Below are 9,170 nucleotides of genomic sequence, written 5' to 3' on the forward strand. Positions count from 1 at the left end.
CAGGGTAATAGGGAGAAAGTAGATTAGGGGAATTTGGCATATTTTGCTTTATAGGTAAACTGTTTGTAATATCTTCTCCAACATCCATTCTGCTCCACTATGTTCCTTTACCATAACAACAGTCACCCATAATGAATGATAGAAGGTTTTGGTTGAGATAGATTGACACTCCTATCCTGTCTTTTTATCACCTTCCACAATGAAAGAACATCAGACCATTCATGTTCCAGAGGGTTCTTATCATTCCAGACTCCTTGCTCTACCACCCCCCACCAACAAACTAAGTCCAATATTATGCTTTCAGTATCCCACGTTTCCCAAAGTAATAGGTAAGTTGGATTAAACAAGAGTAGTTTCTGATCATGAGTGTTATGAAATCCAGTTAATAAAAGAAAATGCAAGATGGCTTGGAAGATATCCTAAGGAATTTAGTTGAAACACAAATCCAAGAAAGTAACCACAAAAACCACATTTACTCAGTACTTTTTTTTTCAGATACCTAGTCAGAACAGAAAGAAATAAAACAATGATAAGAAAAATATCATGAATAACCTTTGTGGAGGGCTTACTAGGTCCCAGTTACTATGATAAATATCTTACATATATTAATACATGTGATTTTCACCTCATCCTCATTAGGTGGCTAATATTATTATTATCCCCATTTATGTTTGAGGAAACTGAGGCAGAAAGTAATTAAATGCCTTGTTCAAAGTTTATCCAGGCAGCAAGTGGTAGAGTCCAGAATGAAGCTGAGTTAGCCCTCACTCATATGCTAGAGACAGCTTCTCCTGGAGCTGTGTCAAAGCTGCGTGTCTTTCATCACATTTTCATCCTATTCTCTGGAAATATTATGACTTCATATGGCTTCATATTAATAAAATAAATAAAGGTTCAGTTTTGTAAAATGCAGAAAAATTTCCTACAAACCTGGAACTGAAAAACATTCTTACCTCTCTATGTCTCAGTCTCTTTCTTCCTGAAAAAGGCTGAGAAACCTAGTAGCTAAAAAATAGTGATGTCACTCACAAGAAACTGCTCCTTGCCCTGTTCCCTTCTCCAATTTTGGGCCTCAACCAGTTGGAAACTGGCATCAATGTGCATAATGATGACCTCCGGGTGATCATTTTGAAATGACTTTCCTCAGTGATGTTAGATTTATCTGATGATTTTAATACCCTTCATTTTGAAATGCTATTATCCTGAGTGCATGCAGGGGACAGTACACTTAGTCATAAGTGATGGATGAATTCATTATCTTCAGCCAATTTTAATGGGTCATCTAGAAAGGAAATCACCAGTCAGTTTTGGCTACTGAGCATACTACCTCAAGCACCTTATTAAGCCAAATATAACAATAGGGGGCTTTTCATTTTCCTGTCAGACAACAAAGGTCACCTATCACAAGCTTGAGAGGCATTAAGGTTTATTTCTCTTTAGCCTGAAAAAAAATGGATAGAGTTGAAGTTTTTATCTTTTTCCATTGTGAACTAAATATTTCAGACTGTGTGGCCAACGAAGAAGGAAAGTGCTTCACAGGAATTCAGAATGAGGTTTCTCTGCTGAGAAATAGTGGTTGGCATTAATGTATTCCCTGGGTGACATTATGAATTGAATGGCCCTGTTGAATTGTAGGCCTTCAGCCCCATCATTAAGAGCTGGAAGTAAACACATTGGTGTGGAATATAAGTAGGTATGTCTGTGGGTATCACTGACTCTTCTATCCTCAGGTACTAGAAACCAAAAATATCTGATACACACAAAATAACTGCTATTCATATCTCAACAAATCTTTTCTGTTCTTGGTTGGGAATTCTTGACTTTTAATCTTTTAAAGTATCATTTTTCATTTGACCTATCAACTTGGACTTTTCTCTATGACCTGATTCTAAGCATCTGTAGCTGTTGAGTACAGTAATGGCAAAACAGGTATAAACTTCAGGATCTATGTTTGCTACTAGCTAAGACTCCCCTGCTGTTAGTTCCTAGTCATATAAAAGTGACTTGACATCATTTTAATGCATTTACATATTGAATAATTATTTTGCATTATCTTGAAAATGAACAGATTAGCAAATTTTGTTAGCAAATTTTTGAATTGTACAAGGAAGATTTTTAGGACGATTAAGAATCAAGGAGAAAAGCATGTTATAAATATTCTAATGCCAATATGTTACACCAAAATAACCTCAAAAACACATTGAGACTATACTGGGATTCTTGGGTGGAATTCAAATAGAAATAACTGCCCAAATGCTCAGAAAATAGTAGCTGATCTATCTGATTGCTATTTGATGTAGCTCATCATTTTAACATCCTTAATTAGAAATAATTATTTTGTTTATCTTGTATGGTGGTTATTAGTTGTGTTTAGTAGTAAAACATTATTTAACAAATAAAACATCTAGTTTACAGTCCCATCAACAGTGTAAAAGTGTTCCTATTTCTCCACATCCTCTCCAGAACCAGTTGTTTCCTGACTTTTTAATGATCGCCATTCTAACTGGTATGAGATGGTATCTCTGCATTTCTCTGATGGCCAGTGATAATGAGCATTTTTTCATGTGTCTTTTGGCTGCATAAATGTCTTTTTTTGAGAAGTGTCTGCATTTCTCTGATGGCCAGTGATAATGAGCATTTTTTCATGTGTCTTTTGGCTGCATAAATGTCTTCTTTTGAGAAGTGTCTGTTCATATCCTTCACCCACTTTTTGATGGGGTTGTTTGCTTTTTTCTTGTAAATTTGTTTGAGTTCTTTGTAGATTCTGGATATTAGACCTTTGTCAGATGAGTAGATTGCAAAAATTTTCTCCCATTCTGTAGGTTGCCTGTTCACTCTGATGGTAGTTTCTTTTGCTGTGCAGAAGCTCTTTAGTTTAATTCGATCCCATTTGTCAATTTTGGCTTTTGTTGCCATTGCTTTTGGTGTTTTAGACATGAAGTCCTTGCCCATGCCTATATCCTGAATGGTATTGCCTAGGTTTTCTTCTATGGTTTTTATGGTTTTAGGTCTAACATTTAAATCTTTAATCCATCTTGAATTAATTTTTGTATAAGGTTTAAGGAAGGGGTCCAGTTTCAGCTTTCTACATATGGCTAGCCAGTTTTCCCAGCACCATTTATTAAATAGGGAATCCTTTCCCCATTTCTTGTTTTTGTCAGGTTTGTCAAAGATCAGATAGTTGTAGATGTGTGGCATTATTTCTGAGGGCTCTGTTCTGTTCCACTGGTCTATATCTCTGTTTTGGTACCAGTACCATGCTGTTTTGGTTACTGCAGCCTTGTAGTATAGTTTGAAGTCAGGTAGGGTGATGCCTCCAGCTTTGTTCTTTTGGCTTAGGATTGGCTTGGCCATGCGGGCTCTTTCTTGGTTCCATATGAACTTTCAAGGAGTTTTTTCCAATTCTGTGAAGAAAGTCATTGGTAGCTTGAAGTCAGTGTGGCGATTTCTCAGGGATCTAGAACTAGAAATACCATTTGACCCAGCCAACCCATTACTGGGTATATACCCAAAGGAGTAAAAATCATGCTGCTATAAAGACACATGCACACGTATGTTTATTGTGGCACTGTTCACAGTAGCAAAGACTTGGAACCAACCCAAATGTCCAACAATGATAGACTGGATTAAGAAAATGTGGCACATATATACTATGGAATACTATGCAGCCATAAAATATGATGAATTCATGTCCTTTGTAGGGACATGGATGAAGCTGGAAACCATCATTCTCAGCAAACTACCACAAGGACAAAAAACCGAACACCGCATGTTCTCACTCATAGGTGGGAATTGAACAATGAGAACACTTGGACACAGGAAGGGGAACATCACCCCGGGGCCTGTTTTGGGGTGGAGGGAGGGGGTAGGGATAGCATTAGGAGATATACCTAATGTAAATGACGAGTTACTGGGTGCAGCACACCAACATGGCACATGTATACATATGTAGCAAACCTGCACATTGTGCACATGTACCCTAAAACTTAAAGTATAATAAAAAAAATAAAAAATAAAAAATAAAAAAATAAGTAAAACATCTTAGGTGAAACCTCAATAAATCAAATATAAAGGCAGAGCTGCTCTTTAGAAGGGCGAAGTTCAGGGAAGCTTAGAGTCAGCCTCAATCTGGACTCTACCACTTGCTGCCTGGATAAATTTTGAACAAGGTATTTCATTACTTTCTGCCTCAGTTTCCTCAAACACAAATGCGGATAATAATAATATTAGCCACCTAGTGAGGATGAGGTGAAAATTACATGTATTAATATATGTAAGATATTTATTCTAGTACCTGGGACCTAGTAAGCTCTCCACAAAAATTATTCATGATATTATTCTTATTATCATTATTTTATTTCTTTCTGTTCTGACTAGGTATCTGCCAGAACAAAAAAAAGTACCGAGTCAATGTGGTTTATGTGGTTACTTTCTTGGATTTGTGTTTCAACTACATGCTTTAGGATATCTTCCAAGTAGCCCACCCCCTCTCATCTCCCTGCTACCCACTGAGAGTCTCTAAGGGAATTCTGTGGGACTCTAGGACTCCATAAAGTCAGTCTGAAATCAGTGACCTGCTGCAACAATCCAGACATAACTGAAGGATTTGTCCTTCCTCAATGATTCCTGCTAAAGAAACTCTTTTAAGAGTATTTGCCTGAAAGTGAATGTATACTTCACTAACACATTTTCTGTGTTTAACTACATCTGACCTGGAGCTTCTTTGAGGCTTTCAGCTTCTAGTTTTTAAATCCTGCTTTTTAAGACAATTTTAGAAAGTCATCAGATTCGTTCTAAAATAAAGAAAACTAGTCATATAATCAGAACTTGAAAGTTATGACTATTATTTCAGAAAGTATATTTCTTACTGCTGTTTAGTTCTACAACTAACTACATTTATTACAGGTCCTGTTTTAAGAAATAATTTTCTTTAAAAATTAACTGGAGTAAACATAAATTTCATTAGATTTGAATTTGGTCATAACCTGAACAATAACTACAAAAGTATTAACCTATTCCTTTCATTAAGGTTAATTATTTAAGATTTCTTAAGACTCTGTGTGACATTTCCTGGGTATAATGCTCAAGAAATTCCCTGTGGTTGCTTTAACTATGATCAGGCAAATTCTTACCAAGTAAGGAGTGGTGATTGTTGCATTCTTTTCTCAGATAAAGTTAATGAAGGTAATGTAAACAGAGAGTGGTTTGTTTTCTGCTCATTTGAAAAACATATTACTTATCAAAATGCCACACCTAGGTAAAGAATGAAATTGATGGTACTAAAATGCTTTGAAAATTGTGAAAAGCTGTAGAAATTATGAATTAAAACAAGAATCTCCATCGCTTTCTCCCCTTTCCTCCATGAATTGAAACTGCCATCCAAAATCAATGATTTCCTTAGGAATGCTCACCCATATGAAAGCTCAAGTAAAGGCACATTTCCTTTTTCAAACTTATAGTTATCTAGAAGTATTGAAATATACCTCAGACTTTATTTCTAAAATGGATAGAATATTGTCCATAATAAAAAAAGAAAAGCCTTGCCATGTTATAACTTACTAAAATAAATTTTAACAGAAGTTACTAAGGATTTTAAACAGATGTAAGTTAGTTCTACCATACCCTATGTTTATGAATATGGCCAAAAAAATGTTAGAGAAGGTTTTAAGCAGTAGCAGATAACACAAGTCCATCTGCTTATGTCATCTGCTACTCTTTATGTGACACGGTAAAGATTATAAAAGGAAAATCAAATTCACATAGCATTTATCTAAGAAGATTCTATAATTGAATTCTAAAGGGATTTTTTTTGTTTCTTTTCTCTCTTTTTTTCTTTTAACCCTACTTACTAATTAAAACAGTAATCTGATATTTTGAATACATCCTCCTTTGTTTAAAACAAGGTATACTTGTTATTCACTAACCCAATTTGACATATTCAAATTAGCTTTTTATTTTTATTTTATTAATTTCTTAGCCTAATCTCCCTAGGCGGAAACACACAAGAACACAACTGTTTGAATTAGTCTTCTGTTTTTAGTGATTTTTAAGCTGTGTGTTAATATTCAGTAGTATACACATGATTAGCAGTATAAAGCCAGAGTTCTCACTGCTCTAACATAGATCCTTATCACCTCGTTTTTCATCATTGCAATATCCTCCTATTAGCCTAGTCTACCCCTACAAACTTTTATCTCTCCCCTCCACCCAAAACTTCCTTGTTAGGGGTCATGACCACTAAGAGGAGCACAACATTCTCCTCCCTATCCCCACACCAAATCCACCCTCATGGAGGTCTGAGTACACATCAGACTCATTGGGCAACAATACTAGGAGATGGAGTATTAAGCACATCAGGCTGGAGGAGCTTGGAGCTACCTTAGAATGCTTATCACCCATATGGGTAATGAAGTGAGACTGGACCACCTACCTGATAGGAAGGCCAGGGCCTCCCATCTATTGGGAGCCATAGGGTGACTCTAGTGAAAGGAAGTATGAAATAGATACAGTCTTATCAACTTCAGGCTTTTGGGTGTGCTTTTCTTTTGGTTGTTCTTCCTTTTCCTTTGTCATTCTTTCTCCTCCCCTTCCTTTTTCTTCTATTCATTCATCCAAAAAATAGCCACTGCGTGAATACCAGTGCTGTGTCAGGTACAAATATCGGGTGGCGAACAAGATACTCACAGTCCCTTCCCTCATGGAGCATTGATTCCCTGACCAAGGAAAACTGATATTAAACAAATAATTACAACTATGATGGGGGTTTAAAAAGGAAAATAAAAATGTGATAGAAGCAATAATAAGGGCCCTAATATAGTCTGCAGAAAGAAAAGACCACTTTGAAGAATTGGCATCTAAGCTAAAATCTGCAGGAAAGGGAATCAGCCATATGATATGAGGGGAAGGGGCACTGAGGAACAGAAGAGGGAATGATGCAAGCAGAGGAAGCTGCTAGAAATCCCATAAGAGGGAGAAAAAGGAAAGAGCGAGAAAGACAGTAAGGTTGATGGAGGTCAGGAACTGAAAATGAATTCAACCTATCAAGAACAATGAGTGAGGAAGGGCCAGTAAGAGGGGGAAGTGTCTGATACAGAGCAGAAAATAACTAATAGGGCAAGATCCTGAAAGAGGGGAAAGGATAGTGTCCAAAGCAAAAATAAAAGTGCAGCTACATCCAAGAAAGAACCACCTCTGCCAGTATGACAGGAGGGAAGGAAGAAAGGAAGATTTGTAGGTTTGGTAGTGGAAGGTGTAAAAGCACCTCTCTTGGGACTTTGTTTAAATGGAATCGGGGTGAGGTCATTTGGTGAGAGTGAAGGGGTGGAGATTTGAAATAACTGTTGTGATGCACACCAACATGAGCCAATTGGGAAATATATTAAGAATGCAAGGAAACAATGAGAGCCCAGGAAAAGTGATGACTGTAAATTTATAATGGTACCAATCTTGGTTATGTAATTTTCTACAGCAAGTCTTATCAGGCAGACTAGTGGCACAGAGTGGGTAGAAGTTAGATTATCCAGGGATGACGACTTGGCAGAATGGTGTGATGAAAAGAAAGAGGCCTGAACAGTTGGCAGGAAAGTTGCTGAAATGATCATCAAGATAATTTACAACCAAAACCAAGGGGAGAAAACTAGAAGGGGTGATGACTAAGGACCCAACGTAACTGAATAAGCAGACAATTATTGTTCCTTTGAGGCTCACATTCTACCGGAGGAGCCATAAAAGAAACATAGATAAAATGGCGAAGAGCGTGATGAATACCACAGAGAAAATTAAACCACGGTGAAGGGATACAGAAGGACAGGGTGCCTACTTCCTATTGAGGGATCAGGATCTCTGGGAGACTCCATTTAAGTTAAAATCTGAATGACAAGGAATATTCTGCTTTGAAACATGAAGGGAAAAACAATTTGGAAAGATGACAGAGCAAAAGTGCAGATGCACTAAGTTGAGAATGAGCTTAGAATGGAGAGAAGGCCCATGGCACTAGGGTGAGCAAACACGGAGAAGAGTGATTAAGAATGACATGCGGCCAGGCTGGGTGGCTCACGCCTGTAATCCCAGCACTTTGGGAGGCCGAGGCAGGGGATCACTTGAGGTCGGGAGATCGAGAATAGCCTTTCTGACATGGTGAAACCCCATCACTACTAAAAATACAAAAATTGGCCGAACGTGGTGGCGGGTGCCTGTAATCCCAGCTACTCGGGAGTCTGAGGCAGAAGAATCACTTGAACCCAGGAAGCAGAGGTTGCAGTGAGCCGAGACTGCACCATTGCACTCCAGCCTGGGAGACCAGTAAGACTCCATCTCAAATAAATAAATAAATAAATAAAATAAAATAAGCAAGAATGACATCCAAGTGACACAGGCCATATTGTGTACAGCCTAATAGAAAAATACATGGAGTTTGCTCCTTTTTTTTTTTTTTTTTCATGTCAGAAGATTAAAATGGAGGAGTGATCTACTTCGTGCTTTCAAAGTCAATTCTGGCTGCTTTGTGTAGACTGTGAACAGTAGGCCTCAGGGATATCAGGTTGCTGGTAGTCATTCCAGTGATCCAGGGAAGAGAGGAAGGTAGAATAGTCTAAAGAGTGACAATGACAAGGTGAGAGCTGGAATATGCTTTCATGACTTGGAGGTGGGAGATAAGAAAAAGAGAACAAGATAAGCTTGGGACTAAGGCAATGAGGGTCAAGTGAAGTCATTTTCAGAGGCGAAAAGACAAAGATGGAGCAGATTTAGGGGCAGCAATAATAAATTCTGTTCTGGAAATACTAAGTTTGGGTTCTTTGTTAGGTCTCTAAAAGGATATCAGTCATGCAGTAGGATAAACAAGTTGAAATTCTTGTCAGGACTGCAGATAGAAATGTGGAAATAATATAGGCAATGGAAATGTCAGAGGAGGTTGTCAGGAGTCGCCAGAGCTCAATTATTTGAGCATGAGTGGGTCAATGACCTGAAAGTCCAGGTTCCAGATGTTCCATTCACTTACACAGGCTATAGAGGTGGTGTGCTCAGGGGGAGAACCAGGCTTTTGGTAAGGCCAAGAAACCACAGAGGCTTAGGAAGGACAAAATTCTTGGAGAGTTCATGAGCAAGTTAGGAAGAAAAAAATGAGAGTTTTCTTGAAAGCAGATTTTAGAAATATGGAGAAGCTTACATTT

This window comes from Pan troglodytes, chromosome 14, assembly GCF_028858775.2.
Source record: "Pan troglodytes isolate AG18354 chromosome 14, NHGRI_mPanTro3-v2.0_pri, whole genome shotgun sequence".
Lineage (NCBI taxonomy): Eukaryota > Metazoa > Chordata > Mammalia > Primates > Hominidae > Pan > Pan troglodytes.